This window comes from Sarcophilus harrisii, chromosome 2 (assembly GCF_902635505.1).
Source record: "Sarcophilus harrisii chromosome 2, mSarHar1.11, whole genome shotgun sequence".
Taxonomy (NCBI): Eukaryota; Metazoa; Chordata; class Mammalia; order Dasyuromorphia; family Dasyuridae; genus Sarcophilus; species Sarcophilus harrisii.
The window spans coordinates 345,908,879-345,929,841 of NC_045427.1; the positions used below are offsets into that span (position 1 = coordinate 345,908,879).

General features: G+C 36.8%; 1 long non-coding RNA gene across 1 annotated transcript in view; it reads right to left on the reverse strand.

The window, feature by feature from the left end:
• The window catches only part of LOC116421138, a 113,070-nt gene that overhangs the window by 54,935 nt on the left and 37,172 nt on the right, over positions 1-20,963 (reverse strand). Inside the window, exons 3-4 of the long non-coding RNA XR_004231443.1 lie at positions 15,518-15,778; positions 3,495-3,582 (exon numbers count right to left, since the gene is read on the reverse strand). This is a non-coding gene — a long non-coding RNA (uncharacterized LOC116421138). The remainder of the gene's footprint in view (positions 1-3,494; positions 3,583-15,517; positions 15,779-20,963) is intronic.

Below are 20,963 nucleotides of genomic sequence, written 5' to 3' on the forward strand. Positions count from 1 at the left end.
TTATCATATGGTATCCTTCCCACAGGCTCTCCCTCATCTCATCCTAGCTTCCTTCAAAGCATGTCACGTGTGTGTTTGTGTGTGTGTGTGTGTGTGTGTGTGTATTGTTAATTTCTTCCCCATAGAAGTGTCTCAATATATGTCTGTTCAACTGAGTTGAACTGAGTTTCCTTACAAGTTGTAGTGGATTGAGTGTTGCTCTTGAAGTTAGGAGACTTAAGTCCAAATTTTAGCTCTTACACTTTTTACTCATGTAACTATGGGCAAGTCACTGAACTCAATGAACCTCATTTAATTTCCTGTTCTGTAAAAGGAGCTAGCACGATGTGTAGTGTAAGGTATCAAACTCAAATAGAAATAGGGGCCTTTAAACCATACTTTAAGATTTCTGTAGGTTTTATTGGTTTTAAACTGTGACACTATCTATGTTTTATTGCATATTATGTATTATTTCATTCTCATTGTATTTGTTAAATATTTCCCAATTATATTTTAATCTGGTTCCAGTCAAACTCAGGAACATTGTGGATCATATACAATCCAGGGACTGTGCGTTTACATGGCGGATAGAAGATTTTGAAGTAAGAAAGACCTTGGTCAAAACCCTGCCTCTAACACAGAATGACCCTAGAGAAGTCACAACCTCTCAATGCTCAGATAACTCTCCAAAGGAAGGCATTTGGCAGAAGGCATTCCCTTCCCTAGACAACTATACTCATGGTATACATTACACTGGTATGATCTTTTATTTTGTTCTTTTTCAAAGTTCTTCTTTGGTTATTTTTGCTGACCACTTAAGGCTCAGTCATTATTGCTGTTAATAATACCTACCTTACAAGGTTGTAAAGAAAGACCTTTACAAACCTGAAAGCATTAAAAGGAATGTGAGATATTTTCATCTTTATTCCTTATCCAGCAAAGAAAATGCAATGAAATGTACCTACAATTGGCAACACTTGGACTCTTTGCTTTCTGTCTTGGTCCTTGACAGTACTTTGGCAAAATTGCCACACAAGTTGGAGATAAGAGAATAAAAAATAAGAAAGTCTTTGCATTCAGAAATACCATCTTTGAAAGAAATTAACATGTGGATATTTAGTGACATCACAAACACACCTAATGCTAATTCCACTTGCTAAAAATGTTCCCAAAGAACTTTAAGTGGCTTGCTCAAAAAATCAGGAGAGAGAGAGAGAGAGCGAGAGCGAGAGAGAGAGACACACACACACACACACACACACACACACACAGGGGGATGAGTGGGGAGAGACAGAGACAGAGAGACAGATGGGGGGGAAGAGGAAGGAAGGAATGAAGGAAGGAAGGAAGAAAGGAAGGAAGGAAGGAAGGAAGAAGAAAGGAGGGAAGAAAGAAAAAAGGAAAAAAGAGGAGGGAAGAAAGGAAAGAAAGAGAAAGGGAGAAAGGAAGGGAGGGAGGAAAGGAAGGAAGGACAGAAGGGAGAAAGGAAGGGAGGGAGGGAGGAAGGAAGGAAGGAAGAAATCATCAGTTCATCTTTTTTGTAGATGTAATAATGGGTTTAAGATTGCACATAATCATGAGGGACTTATACTTTTTTTCTTTAAAATACCACATTATGTATCAATTATCTTTGACATCTTGTTGCTGATATTGTGTGTTTTAACCAATTTTCTACATGAACATCAAATACAAATGCAAGAGCATTCTTACTATGCTTGGGTTTATTTTAATATAATTGGAGTATGTGAAAAAAGCCATGAGTATAGAACTGAATGCAAAGATTTATAATAATCAATAAAGTATATATATATATATATATATATATATATATATATATATATATATTATAACACTTCCGGGTAGTCTATTCAATAATGATGAAGTTGGTAATAGTTGTTCTTTACACATCTGAGTCTTTTATATTAAAAGTATGCAAGCTTTCTGTTTTGCATTTGATTCAATTTCTTTTATTGTGTTGGGTTCCTTGCTACTTATATAGATGACAAGAAATTCTTCTTTGGGAGTTTCTTTCTCCTCTTGCTTCTTTGTTCAACATCTGTAGTAGTAGTTTTTTTTTTTAATTACTGTTGAATTGTTGATGTTGTTGATTATGCTTTTTGTGACCAACTATTTGTTTTGACTCTGTATGTTGCCTTAGCCTGTTTAAATTTTGTTTTCAATGACTGATCAAGTAAATCTAGGATTTCTAATATGTGTCCTTCTGTTTTCCAGATTTCATTCTGCATGTTTTTTCCCCCCTTTTACCTTCAAATGGGGCATAGATTGTTTAAGTTCTAATTTCAATTAGACCATGTATATCGGTAGTGACATAATCTTCTAATGTCTTTTTTTGGTTTTGGTTTTGTTTTGTTGTTATCTCACACAGGCTAGAAATGTAGTGATTCTTACTGATAATCCTCTGATCTGCTGTATTTCCAACCGGGGATACTTCAACCCTCCTTAGGTACCATGATTCCCACCCTTACCCTCACCATATTGATGTCTGGTGTCAGACTTAATTCAGATTGGCTTAGTCCATTGTATCTCAGAACTCCTAAGCTGAAGAAGTCTACTACCCATAACTTTCCCAGTAGCAGGTAATACAGGAATGCTGCATTATACCTGGCTTCCAGTATTTTTCCCTAACTCTCTAATGGATTTTTCAAGTTTCTTCTTCCATGGTGATATTTTATGCTTGCCCTTAGCCTTTCCTACTATAGTTTTTATTATGGCAACAACCACCATACATATCATTGTAGGTCTTGAAATATTTTTTTACACCTTCTGCCAAGAATGGGGAAGAATGCGTTCTTCATAATAGTTATAACAAATGCCAGCTTTATCAAATTACTCTTTTTTGGTAAAGTTGACCTGACAGTAGGATTCATGCCATTAAACACAAAAGGGCTTTTTGAAATTCTAGTCCAAGTATGTCCATCTCCTTGTTAAAATAATTTGAAACAACGGTATTTTTTTCATTCATTGCATTAATAACTGAAAGATATGAACTGAATAATATAAACTGAAAGTTTATATTAAATGTATATTTTTTAGTGAGCTCAGGTTCTTCAACTCTTCCCTATAAACTTTAGTAGTTCAATCTATTTCATATAATCTTGGTTTAAGGATAAAATTAGTTCTTATGTTTCCCCTCATATTGATCTACAAAATGCCACTGTCTGACTTGGAAATGAGAATTCTATTGCACAAAAGAGCAGCATGAATTCCTTACCTAGAACAAGTAAAATCTATTTCTAATTTCATTATGAATCATACTTGGACCATAATGAAAGCATGTACATCTGAAGTCCATTTCATGCACACTTATGGCTCATTCACTTTGAGGCATTTCCACTACATGGGGCACTGGTATTTCTGATTTGTTCCAGTGTATTATGCCCTCCTGTGGCATTAGAGTTTGAAGACATAAAGGTCATCTAGTCCAACTTCTTCATTTTACAAATCACAAAATGTAAATTCTAAGATGTCAAGTGATTTATTCAAGGGTTACTTACATAGGTAGCAAGGGGCCAGGCTGTGATTTGGACCCAAGTTGTCTGTCTCCAAATCTAGTGTTCTTCCCACTACAGTCTCACCACAGCCCTGTGAGAGAAGTACTATACTTATTATTAAGTCCATTTTAAATATGATGAAACTGAGACCCAAAGAACTTAAGTGATTTTTCCCTGGTCAAATATCTAGTTAAGGATCAGAGATAAAATTAGAGGCTACATCTCTCCTAGATTCTGACTGCCTTACCAAAAAGACAGAGATAGAGAGAAAGAGAAAAAGAGAGAGAAACAGACACACACACAGAGAGAGAAATAGAGCACAGAGAGACAGAAACAGACAGAAGCAGAGACAGGGACAGAGCAGACAGAGAGAGACATCCAGAGAGAAAGATACAAAGACAGACAGAAACAGACTGACAGACAGACAAAGGGACAGGTTCTCCCCGAGGTTGACATAAAGGTATGCCAAGGTTAAAAAAACATCAACTATTCTTCAAACTAAATATGTTTATCATAAAGTATGTTTCCTTTTTTTAATCATCAGTTTTATTCCACCAGTTTTCTAGAACCCACATCTATATAAACAGAGTAAGGTTGACATCAACAGCATCTCACATAATGCCATTTGCAAACTTTTTTGTTTTTGTTCTTGTTTTTTGCTAACATTGATTCTTCTTCAGAGATATCTCCTTTCCAAATGGAAGCCGCAAATGGGAAGAAATCTATTCAACCTCACTCGAGATGTTGGGCTTTTAGGGCTAACTGGGGGTTCGTCATTGAATATCCAATGAGAAACTTCTTCTCTTCCCCTTTCTCTCTTAAAAGAACCCATTCTTCACCTACAAATATTCAAGTGTCAGCAAACACTGAAGAGTTACTGGAGAGTGAAATTAAGTAATTTCAAATGTTCCTACTTAAAACACTCCACATTCACAAGACATAAAAACCTTCAGTCACTGCAAAACGTCTTAAGAAGGAAGAATTGCAATGATCTCTGTTATGTGGATACAGTGTTCTGAGACGTATACTGGACTAAGAACCTGACCTTCACAATGTTGACCCTTTGTTCTACATGCTGGCTGGCTACTGAGAAGTGCCAATTGAGAATGTTACCCAAAGGAATGAGAATGAGTAGGAATCTACATTTTGGGTTATTTTATTAAAAAATGTTTACATTTAGTTTCCTCATCAAACATAAGCAGTTTCCTCCTTGTATATACTTGCCCATCATTTGTGCAATATGTTCCACATCAAAATCTGAATTATGAGCATCTTGCCTGAAATGTTAGTTTTCTGCTAAGATAAATAATGGGCTGATAGTTGCTCTGTTCTTCTAAAGTCATTAACATTGGCATAATTTTCTGACTTGAAAAACATCAGTCACCCTTTACTTGGAGAAATAACAAAAGAATAACTGAAAAATCCTTCCTTATTTGGAGGGGAGAATTAAAATGTCCCCTTAAAATGTATTTTTTTTTTTTTGCCATTTTGATGGCTTTCCTACAAACATTTGATTTCAACTAACATTTCTGGTGTCTACATTTATCCAGACTGACCACTCTGAGCCCAAAGAAAATTTAATGGTCATGATTTCACAAAGAATAAGGTGGTCCCTGGAAATTTGTCCACTCGTTATCATCTCTATTTATCAGAGCAGTAACTATGGTAGGCTACAACCAGGGTACAGACAGCACTCATAGCTAAAAACAATGGAATAGGGGATCTAGTCAGCAGCAATAAGTTAGTCTCCCTTCTGTTCTCAACTTCCTTTTAAACGCATGAAGCAAGTGGCCTAGCAGTGGCCTTGAATTGGTGTCTTGGCATCTTCATCTTCCCCTATCTCTCTACTTGAATATTTTTTTGTTCTTTACCTCAGACAGTTTATGGTCATTGACCCAAACCAAAAATAAATAAATAAATAAATAAAATTTATAGTATTCATAATAGCTTGCTAGCTATTGCTATAAAGTAATGGGGAATCAATATCCAGGAAATAACAAGAGTAACAAAAGTAGTCTGTTGCACTCAATCAGGTTCAATCACTATGCTAATGGTGAGACTAGTGGGACAAAAGTAATCTCAAAGGAGAAGCAGATAAATCTCTCCTGGGTCATAGGGGATTGTAATTCACAATTTGCACTCTAACTGATGGAGAATCTATGTTGCATGCGGTAAAGCAGGAGAAATGGCCACAAGAACAGTATCTGGGACCTTAAATACATTTCCTTGGGGGATGGGGACAAAGAGAGAAATGCCCAGATGAAGATCAAAGGGATCCACTTCTACTTTCAGCTGCCTCAGCTCCTCAAAGCCCTCATGGTAGCCCTGCCTCAGAAGTTGCACTTTTATCAGTCTTAGAAGGCAAAGGAGGATCAAGCTGAGACGGAAGAGATTTTAAACCGGCTGTTTTGAGTAAGCCATTCAAATGAAAGGCTCTTGAGAAAACATTTTACACTCCTACAAGGTTGTATATGCTTGGCAGATAGTAGGCCTGTCTTCCACACAAAGCTGACCCTACAAACATGTTAAAAAATAAGAGGCTATTTAGTTATTTAGAATAGCTAATTAGCTAAATAAATATATATTTATATAATATATATAAATAATATAAATAAATATATATAAATAAATAAATAGCTATTTAGAATATTTAGTCATTAGTGAATAGTCAGACTCAGGTCAGGGAATCATTGGATCAGAAAGAACCTCTAGTTCAATGTTCCCCTTTTATAGATGAAGAAGGGGAATTTCTCAGAGAGTGAAATTGTTACTGTTCCTTTGTTTTCTTTTTGGCAGAAGGTGGATTTAATTAGGGGAAAGGGTTATAGACAAAATGAAGGGATACAATAGACACCAGGAATGGTAAATATGAAAGAGTTGGGAGAGCACATAGACTAAGGAAAAAGACAAGTTCCTCAGGTGAACTCACAATTAACCAGGAGAAAGGGAATACTCTATAAGGTGGGAGAAAGCCATTGTCTGGCAGGTTAGGCTGACCAAAGTTAGCTAGAATAGGGAGAATTGAGTCATTAGAAGGAAGGCACCATGAGGGAAAGACAGCACTTCATAATGGGCTTAGTCCTGAAGAGAATTTAGCCATTCCTTTTTTTTCAGAGTACTAATGACAGATACCACAATTGATGTTTTGACTTACATTGTATTGCTTGCATAGGCACGCAGCAAATTAATGACAGATCCAATATTAGAGTCAGAATTTCTCAAATCCTAGTTCAGGATTTTCCGTGTCTCTTTAAATAACACAGTATATTGAAATGATTGTTCAATTCACAAAAATTTAATTTGTAAGTCTTTTAGGTAGATATCCCCTAACTAAAACGAGTGAAAATGCGCCAATGTGCCAGTTATTATTCTAAGTGCTGATCAAGAAAAAGCAATATTTTATATATATATACATATATATATGCATTCAAGAAGCCTAATTCCAATAGAATCACATGGATCTAAATAATAAAATATAAGATTCATTTATTCATTCATAGAGCGATAAAAGGCAACCTTACTATGATTACCTTACTATTACCTTACACTGGCAGCTGGGGGCCAGGAAAGATCTCTTGGTGGATTTGAGCTGAATCTTAATGGAAAGTGAGGATTCTAAGAAGCAATAGAAGATTCTAGGCATGGGAGGCAGTGAAAATGCAGGAAGACAGAAAATGGGGTATACAAATAGACTCAAGAGAGTCTTTTCCAGCCTTCTTTACACTAAAAAGCAAGAAAGGGCCACCTCTGAAGAGATTTAAAGCCAAACAAAATAGTTTATGTTTGATTCTAGAGATCAACTGGAATTTAATCGGTAGAGGTGGGTTTGTGTGCATGTAGAGAATCTGATTTAGTCAAACCCACATTTTAGGAAAATCATTCCATATCTATGGATTAGAGAGGGCTTGAGGCAAGAAGACCAATTAGAAAACTATAGTCTAATTGGTGATAAGGGTTACGTGAGTGGAGAAAGAGCTGTGGTGAAAGAAATGACAAGATATAGTATTAATTGAATATGTGGGCTAAAGAAGAATAAGAATTTAAAAGGTTTTGAAACCTAGATGATGGGAAAATGGGTGGTGTTTTCAATAACAAGGAATGGATTTAGGAAGAAGTGTTCTGTTTGGGATATGAGAAGTTTGAAATGCCTGCAGAATATTCAGTTAAAAATATGCAAAAGGCAGTCAGTAAAGCAGCCAGATGTCATAAAGACTAGAGCACTGATTTGGTATCAGGAAGACCTTGATTTGAATCTTTCCTCAGACAGGATTTGAACTAACTATATATGCTTGGTAAATCACTTAACTTCTGCCAGATCACTAAATAACAGTTATTATTATTATTAGCTTGATCATACAGATAGTCAGTAGAAGAGTCAGGACTTTTGACTTTAAGCTAGGCTGGAAGAAGAAGCAAATATATTTTCAGAGAGCTCTGCGTTTTTAAATGGAATCCTTTTGCAGGCGGGGGAGGGGGCAAGAACTAGAAAGACAAGTCATTAATGACTTTACTAAGCATATTTTTTGGTTGCTCATTTTGTGGATGGTTTTTGTTTTTTATACCAAAGGTTCATTGGAACTTCCCTTATAACAAAGAAAAATAATTAAACAAAAATTACAAGTTCAGCAAGTGCCTGTCTGATGGCATATGTAATATTCTACCCATATCTAAAACCTCTTTCTGGGAAGGAGGGAAAGCATGCTTTATTGTATTTCCTTTAGAACCAATATTGTTCATTGCATTCATTCATTTATAGAGAATGCTCTTTACCCATTTGACATCCCAGCTGAATTCTGATATTCTGAGTCAAGCAATCCAAAAAATCAGTAAGTTAACATGGGCACAGACAGTCATAGTAACAGCCCTTAACTCAGCAATCTTTAGCATTACACACATTCTATTTGGCTTCTTGAAGTCTTTCTGATCTTCATGATCTGTGACAAACTTTTCCGTTACACTTCACATAATCCTTTGTTTTGAACATCTCTAATGTACTCATCTTGTGACATTGCATATTAGTTATTTGTTTTTATCCCCTAACTATATTATAATATCCATGAGGGCAGGGACTATCTTATCTAAACTGTGTCTTTCCCATCACTACCCAGAGTTCTATGTGCAGCAGGTCCTTAATAAATATTTATTATGTGAATGAATGAATGAAGAATTTAGACTCCATGGCCCCCATGACTTCCATTTCAATAGCACTTCAAGATTTACAAAATACTTTCTTTGTAGCAATGCTATGAGATTGCTGACATGAGTATTATTAAACTCATTTACAGATAAAGAAATTGAGACTAAAAGATATTGAGTATCATAATCATGACCATATAGTTTGTAAGTGTTATGACTAAGATTCATAGTATCGTAGGACTTAGGTGATGGATAATGAATGAGGAGACTGGGTTCTAGTCTTACTTATATCATTAATTTGCTTTTGGTATGTATCTTCCCCTCTCTATGCCTCAGTTTCTATAGTAGTCAAATGAGGTGGTGAACTAGATGATTCTCAAAAGCTCTACCAAAAGGAAAAAATCTGAAAGAATGCCACAAAACACTAATAGGCAAGAAAACATTCTCTGAGCTGGAAAGAAGCAATAAGAAAACAGCAACCTCTTTGCTCAGAATTGAATGAATTTTGCTCTTCTTTCTTCCCAGGAAAATGTAGAGTATTTGCATTTGAATGAGTATGCATTATGTTATGATAATGTGCATCATATTGTTATTCTTATTAAATGCTTGACTAGAATAGCATAGCAATTGGATTGGATTGTTATGTATTGATTTATATAGATATTTTTAAAGCCTCTTTACATTTCACTTTGGAAGACAACTATCTGATCAAGAAATCAGATGAGCTTAGTAACTTTAGACTATTTCCTTTTCTTTTAGGGGAGTGAAAAAAACCTTTCCAAAATTGAGACTAAAAGATAAATTTGGCTTGTTTACGAGGATCCCAGGCTTCTGTTCCTAGTAATCGGCTCTGTTTAAATCCAGCTAATTAAATTAAGCCAAAGCCACCTCACTCTTCACCCACAGGAGGGAACCCATAAATGATGCTGCCTCAGATCCCCACAAATTGCCTTTCCCCAAAGAGAGCTTCCAAGGGTGAGAAAGAGCCCTGGTAATTGGCCCTCCCTCAGTGTTTCCTCTCGGGCTCAAAAACTGGAGAAATAATGAGTGCCCAAAGCTTGTGCAGGCATGGGGAAAGGAGAGAACAATGGGCCAGCTCTGCTGTCAGTGCCCTATTACCTATTATCTAAGAGCAGCATGGTCAAGTAATTGCTCTGTCTGTTCTGGACAGGGCCTGGGTCCCGGCTGCAATTGGGGGGGGGGGGGGGGGGGGGGAAGGAGAGAGCAAGAGTCAACAGATAAGGAAATCAGAGGGCTTGTTAAGACGCTACCCCATTCTTTGCCTGATCCCAGGCACTCCAAAAAGTTAAGTGTAATTGTGAATGAAGAAGGGCAGAAATAAGAATAGGGAAAGCCTTTTTTTCCTCCTCAAAAAAAAAATATTGGGTGTTTTTCTTCTGGAATACACAGATCACTGTGGACAATGGAGGACTAGAATCACAAACTGGATTATTCTAAATCTAAATCAAAAGTTAACTCATTTTGGTGACTAAAAAGAAAAACTCCCTAAGGTAAACAAGCAACAGTTTAAATTTTTTTCTGGGATTAAGACAAATCAAAGGGAAATTTGTAAAGAAGAACAAAGAAGTCTTGGGATAAAAATGCAGTTGGCAATAATTTCTTATTTTTATTAGTAGTTTGAATTTCTTTCCTTTTTTGTAGGACGAGAAAAATATTATTGATAGTTTTTGTCTTCATATCACTGTTATATCTGGATATATTGCTTCCCCTTCTCCTTTTATTCTCTCCCTTTATAGCTTTCAAAAAACAATTAAGCAAAAATAGCTAACATACTAGTGTAAAAGAACAAGAAAAATTTGAGTTATTGTCATTTGCCCAATAGGGAAGGGGGTAGCATTGGCTAACAATATGGTTGTATTGTACCCCACTTCTTTACTAAGATGAAGGAAATATTTCATTATCTGTTTTCTCAAGTCAAGACTGGTAATTACCAGAGGTATGCTGGTAAATGTTTAACAAACACACCTCCAAAATCTACACATTACAGATTTTTAACCTCAATTATTAATATATTCTCTATCACTTTATTGTCTATGTAATCAACAAAACAATAAATCAAGACCTGATTTGGAGAATTTGCTGATTTCCAAAGTGTATATACTCACACTGGTAATATAACAATCATAGAGAGCCCCATTACACCCCTAGTACAATTTTAAGGCCTCAGATATCCTTACCCTAAACCCCATTCTCCTGGATAAATCCCAGGGCATGACTCCTTCAGGGATCTAGTTGCCACTGGGGAGTTGGGAGAATCCTGAAGGCAGGTTCTTAATTTCTTTGTATAATAAACCCTTTTGACTTTTTCCTTGCCCCAAGCTTGTTACACACTTTCCCAGAAATACTTACAAAGTCCAAGAGAAAGTAAGTTCAGGCTTAGAGAGTATGCATGGCAAAAGAGTAACTCAAGAAAGTCCTGTTTACACCTCTCATTTGTGGGGGATTCAAGAAGGACCCCTCAAGCACAATGTATTTTCTTTCCTTTGTCCATATAATCAGTTCTATATTCTAGTGCAGGTAATGCTAGCCATCAGCTGATCCAAGGATGATAATAAAACACTGATGGGAAATTAATTGGAAATCCAACATCCTCTGGAACTTTTAAAGGTCTTCTTTGGCAAAAAAAAAAAAAATGGATTAGGTTGGGAAGGAGACCTAGACCCAGACCTCTCCTTCCTTCTACCTTTCCCAGCTATTTCCTACTCTAGGGTTTTCCTGGAATGTTAGTTAGGCTTGCTTAATCTCTGGAATAATTCTTCTCTGAAACCCCTTGATAATTTATATTCCTTAAGGAGAGTGTAACTTCATTTCTGTAGCCTACCCAAATATAGATTTTGCATAATAGCCCCAAAGACTTTTTGGGAACCTAGTCTAAAGTCTATGATCAAGATTGATTGACGGTTGATTGAGCATCTTTTCACTAACTATAAGTGCTATTAGTTGAATTGATTTAGTTAATCACCTCAAGCTTATATTTTGTGTCCAGATTGGTATTTGTTGACTCCAGAAAAGCTACTGGAATAGCATCTATAATCCCAAATTATGGATTGTGACCTAAGAACCTTCTGCCTTTTCTATTTCTCATGCCTTTCCCAGTGCTTTGTACCAAAAAGTCTCAGGGAAAGTCTAAGTATCACAGTTTATCAGCAAATCTGGTCATACTTTTTCTCCTACAGTTCCAAGCATATCATGATACAATTTAACAAACAGATATCATTTTATGAAGTTCTAATAGTTATCACCTATTTTGTTGCAATTTTTTAAATGCCTTCTCTAATCCAAAACGACAAAGAAGGGATAAGAAAAAGAAAAGAAAGTCTCCCTTCTGGGAAGAAAAGACTGGTCCCCCAATTCCCTTAGCATTACTGTGAACCTCTCCCTAAAGTTTGAGGACCCTGGATTGACTGGAAATCAATGTCTTACTCTTCAGTTGTGAGAAACAATTTGGCTTTATTTTAGAGATACCTTGAACTTCTAGAGCATTTTTAAAGGATTTTCATGAGAATTCTTTTAAGGAAGAAATATATATCCAGAAAATACTGAATTTTCAACCAAATCAGCCACTGATAATATATGATTAAAATGTCAAAGACAAAATTAACATATACAAGCTGGAAAACAAATCATTTTTATTTATTTGGATCATTTTATTATTTAACTTGTCCAGGGTCACGCTAGTAAGTATCAAGCATCTGAGACTTTTTAGCAAATGGCCTTTCTTGTATGGAAAAATGCTACCCTTCGAATCAAAAAAGGAGAATGTATAGTAGAGACAAACTACAATATGGAAAAAAAATCAAAATATCATTAAATCTCTGTAAACAGTAAGATCAGAACAACATTCCATTTTCTGCCTCTATACCTGACATGTTTTCCCTCCTCATTTCCCCTTCTTGAAAATCCTAGCTCCTTTTAAGGCTCAGCTCAGCTTCCTACAAGAGTTTTTTTCTTCATTCCTCCATTGTTATTTCTTCTCCCATCTCTAACATAATTTTGATTAGTATTATTTTTATTGATATCATTTGCATTCACATATATATATAATATGTATGCATATGCATATTTATTGTTTTCCTGAGCTCCTTGTGGGTTTTGTTTTGCTTTTGTCTGTATATTTCCAGAACCCAATTCAATGTACAGCATCAGAACATTTAAAAAAACCCAAACAAACAACTCTTTGAAATGAATTGAAAAGTATTGAGACCTTTACTCAATGAATCTATTAAGGGATTGATGATAATAAAGAAAGTGCCTTGAAAAAGCTGAATCCCACATGCCACTATCCCAAGCCTTCCTGTGTCTTTGCTTTTTAAACTGGTTTCTGGTTTTCTTATCCCAATAAATGATTATGCCTAGACCCTGGTGATATTTCTGGGGTAGAGAAAATCAACTCTCATGCAGTGTAGTTTGTATAACTGTTCAGTTTAAAAAAACTTTAAAAAAAAGCTCAGCACGAACTGACAAAAAAGAATGTGGGGCCAAATGGATGTGATCAGGTTAATTCTATTTCCCTATCCCAGTCCAAGCCACAGCTGGCTGCCGGAGGGAGGTGGTTGAGAAAGGGGGTCCTGGAAGGGTGTGGAGGTTGTCACCACTCTCCTGGGGGATGAAGAATGAAAAGCAGGGTAATTGGGCTCAGAAGTGATCAAGGATATTGGGTCATACAGACATGCATGAGGAAAAGAAGTTCTTTTCCTCTCCTGTAGAAGGAAACCCCACATTTCACAAACTAATCTCCCAGCACGACTGGATTTTTTTTTCTGCTTTGTTGACTGGGCTCCCAAGAAGAAGCTAATTCCTAAAGTAAGTTGGGTTGGAAAAGTATATTTGCAAATAAATGGAAGAAAGACATTTCCTCGTGGTTTACCTTCTTTAAGGGGAATTTGTTGGATATTCTACTTAGAAGTTACAGTTCATGACTTTTATGAGACTTTAACTACAACAGGCCCAGCCTTGAATGAGCTATGTTCTGGGCAGTATGTCACACTTTAACCCCACATCTGATAAAGTGTATATATTCAGTAATTCCAAACTTCAACAGGTGAGCCTCCTGCCCTCCTTATCCAGTTACAGGAAAAAAAAAAAGAAATGGGAGCTTAACTTGGAATCAAGGAGGAGTAATCACAAGAGACTGATGTTGGACCTAAAAACTGGCATGTAATAAGCAACAATAAATGATAGTTGTATTGAACTGGGTAAATTAAAGTTAGATATAAAAAGTCCCTTTCTAGAAGGGTAATTTTTTTTAAAGTATAGTAGAAAGAATATTGAACTTGAAATCACATATATATAAAGAGAGTAAGAGAGAAAAGAATAGGCTAGTTCATGATTGATTTATCTGAAAATACAGTTGGGTTGGGGGGACAAAGATAGAAAGGAAACTAATTAGGGCAGAATAGTGGGGGATGAACTTATCCAGCAGTACAAGAAGCTACCTAGCCAAAAATCCCACAAGGCCTCAAGGAAAAGGGGAATACAAAGACTACCAAACTATGGGTGTTTATCAGCTCACTTGGTCATTTCAAAGCTCTTTCATTTGATCTCTAGGTCATAGTCTTAAATATTTAATAAAAGTTTGCCAAATTGAATTATTACTACTAATGATAACTGATATTTCTATAATGCTTTAAAGTTTATAAAGTATTTTTTCATAATTTATCTTATTTGAACCCCACAACAATACTATGGAGTAGGCACCACTGGTAGTAATTATTTTGTTTTACCAACTAAGATACCAAAGCTCTGGGAGATTCTGCCTTGCCCCTATGGAATTTGAACCCAGCATTGCCTGACTTAGTCTACCAGAGGAAGCAATGTAGAAAGAATGCTAGATTTAGAGTCAGAGTTCCTGGCTTGGAATCCTGACACTAGCACATGCTAGGTGGTAAAATGAATAGAGTGCTGCATCTGAGATCAGGAAGAGCTGAGTTCAAATCCAGTTTCACACATCTATTGGCTCTGTGACCCTAGGCAACTCTATCTGTCTCAGTTCCCTCATCTGTAAAACAGAAATAATATAGTACCTACAGTTCAGAATGCTTGTAAGGATAAATAAATAATATTTGTAAAGTGATTTGCAAACCTTAAAGCACTATAATAATGCTGGCCATTATTGTTATTATGCTATTATGTAGCTTGTGAATAGTCATTTTAACTCTCTGGGTTCTACATTCCACATCTGTAAAATGAGGTATTTCAGCCTAATGCCCATGCTGTCTCCAAATCTAAGATTCTGAGGTATCCTATTGTTATTGATGTACCTTCTACAGTCTAGTATCACTTCCTTATTTGGCTTTCCTTGATTAATCCTGAGGATGGGGGTTGGGAAATGGGGTTGGGGGAGGAAGAGTCTTGGCTCTGCTAAACCTCCAAAATGGAAGTCCTATGCTGAGAGTGATCAAATTTGACTCATTTTTGCCAGCACCACCCAGAGAAGGAAGCACAGGGCGTGGCCAAAGTTATCCACACCAGCCACATCTGCTTGCATTTCATCATTAACATGGGAAAGTTTGACTTTGAACTGACCTTGAAATTCATAAACTCCAGGGAGGAAAAAAGTGGGGGGAGAAAAGGGTAGAGGGAGAAGAATAAGATCTGAGTGAAAGCCGATAAAAGGAAGCAGAAACCAAATCAAGCAGAGGCTCTTGGTGCCCACAGAATTAAAACCAAATGAACTTCCCAAAGGGAATACTTTACCCAAGGCTCTGGGTTCTAACACTACCCTCTTTTAATCACTTCACAGAGAGTGAAGGCTGTCATCTCCAACCTACTTCACCTGCTCAACAGGATTTCAAATCTGGGAATTATTGAGGTAGTGTGTTTTTAGTTTGTTGGGTTTTTTTTTTTTTTTAAATAAGAGAACAACTCACAAATTTGCTTTGGGAAAACTCCAGGTCTCCAAAGGCTCGGAGTCAGGGGCCACCAGATGCCATAATTACCACACATCTCACAGCTTCCTGCTGAATCATGAATCAGGCTTGATGCAGTCTGGGCTTTATCACCCTTATTCTCAGCCCTGGCCTAGGGCTGCAGAATTATGAGGAAGAAAGATTAGTTTTTCATTGGTGATTTCAGGAAGTGTCTCCAAAGAAGGTATCATCAAAAGTATCTTGCCCATCTGCCTGTTACATCTACAAGAATAAAGAAAAAGGAACAAGAACAGCGTTACTTAAAGTTTGTGAAGAGGTGAATTTCAAGAAGTTTCATCTCCCCTTCTCCCCTGGTTTTGGGATCAAAAAAACAACAAAAAATTATTTGTACTATGCTTTTAAATCCTTAAAGGATTTCCACTAGCCATAGTGTACATGAGGAAAGAGTAAAATTTCCTGATAAGAATCAAGATACATGATTGGATAGAATATCAGGCTTAGAGTCAGGAAGATTTATCTTCCTGAATCCAAGTCCAGCCTCAGATACTAGTTGTGCAAGTTGAGCAAGTCACTTAACCCTGTTTGCTTCAGTTTGCTCACCTGAAAGATGACTGGAAAAGGAAATAACAATCTACTCCAGTATCTTTACCAACAAAACTCCTCATAGGATTATCAAGAATCAGACATGACTGTGAAATAACTAAACCACAATTCTGATGCTGAATTACTGTGTAACTTGAGGCAAGGCCTCTACCCTCTCTGGGTTTGAGTGTTCCCTTCTCTTAAATTAGGGGGATGGTCTTTAAGGTTTTTTGATAACTCTAACACTGTAATATTCTATTTACTTATTCCAGAAGACTTTGCTAATAAAGAATTCTTTCCTCACTAAAAGATGAAAATCTCTCCCACAAAAAAAAAGAGTCAGGAAGACCCTAGCAAAAGAATAAAGAAATGGCAGGCCCATAGATGACAAATGACAAGCTGACACCTCTCCTCCCTGTTGCCCACCTGAATATAGCCATGTCATCCAAGACAGGAAAATTACATTTCAGCCACCAGAGGATGAAATGGGGGATTAGTTGATTTCAGAGAAAGCAGAAGCAGAGGGGGGAACTGATATTCAATTCAATTCAATGCAGCAATCATTTATTAAGTAGTTACCATCTATGCACCAGACACATTATTAGGCACCTAGACACTCTGTTTAGAGTCTTGCTATGTTGATCCATATTCCAACCAAATCCTACTTCTAAACTAACAATAACTATTTTTCCTTGCATCATACTTTACAGTTTACAGAGCATGTTCACAACTCTGAAAGAGAGAGCATGAATCATATTTACTTTACAAATAGGGAAAATTTGGGTCCAGAGAAATAATGAGATTCACTCAAGATTACCAAGCAAGTTAGTGGCAGAGATGAGACTACATGCCTAGTCTATTTCATTCCTAGACAGGAAAAGGTCTGCTCAGTCAGAGATGTCAAACTCATGTGCCATTCAGCTCATTAAAGTAGACCAGATTATAATCTAATTAATAAATATCTAAGAAAATGAACAAAAATACTCACAAAAATGTAATATAGATGAAGTTACCTTATTGTTTTCTAACTCAATAAATTAATTATCCATGCTAATCCATTTCTATTTGAGGCTGGCACCCTTGCTGGACTACTTCTTTCACAGTAAAGGTCATTCTTCCTAGGCATCCTCCTTTCCCTGGTTGACTTTACTTGGGAATTAATTCCCTTACCCTCTCTGAGCCTAGATTTCATTTATTTAAAATGTGTATCTTTTCAATGCAATAGTTGTCCCATGGAGAGGGCTTTTTTTAGGAGATTGCTGGGACCCTGGGAGTGAGAATTTGGAGATGGGGAGCCTAATTTAGGTAAAAGAGCATTCATGGAAGTAAGGCACAAGTTCTGTGCTATCATTAGTTCTCTGTGTGAAGCTGGACAAATCACTTCATGTCTCAAGAACTCAGTTTCTTAATAATTTCTCAAAAGATGATGTCTAGGCTCTTTTTGGGGGGTCATGGCTTTCAGGCAGTCCAATATTTTTTAAATTCTCTCTCCAGGATCTATTTTCCAGGTCAGTTGTTTTTCCAATGAAATATTTCACATTGTCTTCTATTTCTTTTTCATTCTTTGGTTTTGTTTTATGTTTTTTTGATTTCTCATAGTCATTAATTTCCATTTACTCAATTCTAATTTTTAAAGAATTTTTTTTCAATGAGCTCTTGAACCACCTTTTCCATTTGATCAATTCTACTTATTTTTTAGGGTTTTTTTTTATTCAATGGATTGAATCTTTTCCATTTGCCCAGTTTTGCTTTTGAAGGCTTTCTCCTCCTCCTTAGCTTTTTGTACCTCCTTTATCATTTGGCCTAGTCTATTTTTTAAGATGTTTTTTTATTCAGCATTTTTTGTGTCTCCTTTTACCAAGCTATTGACTCTTTTCTCATGATTTTCTTGCATCACTCTCATTTCTCTTTCAAATTTTTCCTCTACTTCTCTTACTTGATTTTTAAAATCCTTTTTGATCTCTTCCATGGCCTAAGACCAATTTATGTTTTTCTTGAAGTCTTTGGATATAGGAGCTTTGACTTTCTCATTTTCTTCTGAGGGTATATTTTGATCTTCCTTGTTACCATAATAATTTTCTATGGTCAGAATTTTTCTATTTGCTCATTTTTCCAGGCTCCTTCTTGACTTTCAACTCTTTGTTTAAAAAAAAATGGCTCTGCTTCCAGAGTGGAGGATGTGCTCTACCAGGAGTTTTGTGCAGCTGTTTTCCGAAGCTTCTAGACATGTGTAAGTTTTTAGTTCTTCCACAATGGAATGATGCAAGGAGAGGAATTTATTACCCTCCTGACTTGTTCTCTAGTTTATGAGTGATCACAAACACTCTTCTCTGCCCTGGAATATAACAAGGGTCCCTGATCTACTGTGGTTGAAAGTGCCACCCAGGACTGCAACTCCACTATGAGTATGAGCAAAGCAACAGTTTCCTGCCTTCAGTGCCCTTGTAAAGAAACCCTTGTAATCTCCTTCTGACAAATTATTCAGTCTATGAGCTGAGAGCTCTGTAAGCTGCCATTGCCACTGCTGATTCATTGCCTTCCAAGGCCTGCTTGTGGTTTGCTGGGGCCTGGGTTATACTGTACTCCATTTTCACTCAGTTGTGATAGATCTTTCCTGCTCACCTTCTAAGTTGTCTTTGGTGTCTCTGAGGTAAGAGATCTGAAAACCACCAGAGCTGCCACTGATTCAGTTTCCCCAAGGCCTGCTTCTGGTTTTCTGGGACCTGATCTGTGCTGTTCTATGCACCTGGGTGCAAAAGCCCTTTCCTGCTGACCTTTTGAGTTGTCTTGGGCCAGAAAATTATTTTACTCTGTCTTTTTGTGGGTTCTGCCACTATAGAATTAGAGTCTTTATTTAAAGATATTTGGAGGAGTTTAGAGGAGAGCTCACAAAAGTTTCTGCCTTTACTCATTCATCTTGTCTCTGCCCTTTAAGAACTCACTTTCCCAATCTATAAAATGGGATTGTTAAACTAAATGATCTCTAAATTCCTATTCAACTTTAAAAATCTATGCTCTGTGTTCTGAGGTTCCCTCCCAATTTGAAATTCTAGTTTTTAAACATTCTAACTCTGACATTCCAAGTTCTGGATTCTGAGGGCTCTTCTAGCTCCGACATTTATGTTGCATGGTTGAAGGTTTATCCTTATTTTAGATTATAAATCCATAAAGGGAAATTCTTTGAATCTTAGTTTCTATAAAATAAACTCTAGTAGTGACCCTGTATTTTTTATAAATTTTATATTATATATTTATAAAATATATAAATAGTTTAGCCTGTTTGCCTCATGCATCTAGTGATAAGATTTCTGTTTTTATCATTTATCATTATCTCTCTGTTTAAATGTTTCTCCTTAATGATTGCCTTTCCATTTTTTATCCTGGATCTTTATGTATCTCCACATGTCCCACAGAACTGACCTTTCATTCTTGAAGATCTATCCACAGAGCATTTGCCAAGGACCAAAACAAGTTATATTAAGTAAGAAACAGGGTCAGTGATATTATGGCTAAAGGGTAATGTATGTGTATTCTCTTGACAATCATTCAAAAAGCCCCAGTAGATCATTTAGTAAAAACTGAAGTCACCAAAAAGATACAATCATTTGCCTCCAAGCTTTTCTGCTTGCATAGGAAATCAATGCATCTATATGAGCCTCACCCTACCTCTCAAATGCTCCAAATAGAGGTAAACATAGATGAGAGCATCATTCTGAGTGTGCAGGTGGCCACTGCTCTCTCTCTCACCGTAGACACAAATGCTACCATTGAACTAGCATTCAGCATGAATTATGCCTACATATGAGCTAGTAAAAGGAGAATTACCTGTTTTCACAACTTTCTTGCACACAAAAGATTCCCCACTCCAACTGTAGCCTTTCTACCAAGGCCTTTGGTATCTGTATACTTAACTACCTGCCACCTGGAGTGGTCTCACCCATAGGAACACAGGCCTCTCTTAAAGTCATCTGGACAGAAGAATAAAGCCTGGATTTGGAGTCAAAAAACAAACCTGGATTCAAATTCTATCCCTGCCACTCACACTTAAGTGACTTAAATCACTGGATTTCAGATTCCTCATATATAAAATGAAGGTATTACACTATACATATGATCTGTAAGTTCCTTCTTGCTATAAAATCTATGATGATTCAATGAGACAAAGTGGCATAGTAAATGAAGAGCTACCTCAGAAAAAGGCTGACAAATAGTGACTGTGTGATCAGTACCTTCTCAATACTTTAGGCATTTCTTTAAGGTTATAATTGCAGAACAGGGTATTTGGCAAGCAGAATAGGTAAGCAAAAATCATATGGTCAGGATTTCTCTCCCCCTCCACAAGAACTCCAACTAGATGAGGAATTTCTGGTTCATCCCAGAAATCTGGGTCCCCACATATTTTATTAAAGGGCCAATTACTATAATCACTTTGGTCTCTGTAACGGAAATGACAGTATGTGCCTTCTCAACCAAAGGTTGGAAAAGAACTCAGAGAGCCCTTTCCCCACCACTAACCGTGGCCCCTAATTTCAATAATTATACTGATGTGACTGCTCTCCTCCTCCTCCTAGCCCCCAGTGTCTGAAGTGGATTCCAGTGTTCCTGCAAACTCAGCCTCATAGCAGATCCAGCCCACTGCAGGGGCTTGGTTTCCTCCAGTGTGGCCCTGTGGTTGGAAGGAATGTTCAAAGTAATAAAGTAAGGCAATGGACATGGGGAGATGATTTTGAGAGAGGGCTTTGCCAGCTTCTCATTTCTGAGAGCTCTCAAAAATTATCCCTTTTTGGTCCATCCCCGCTTTGTACTGATTTGCAATTTCATATGGTTTTTCTTCTCACATGTTTTCTCAAAAGTGCTATAACCA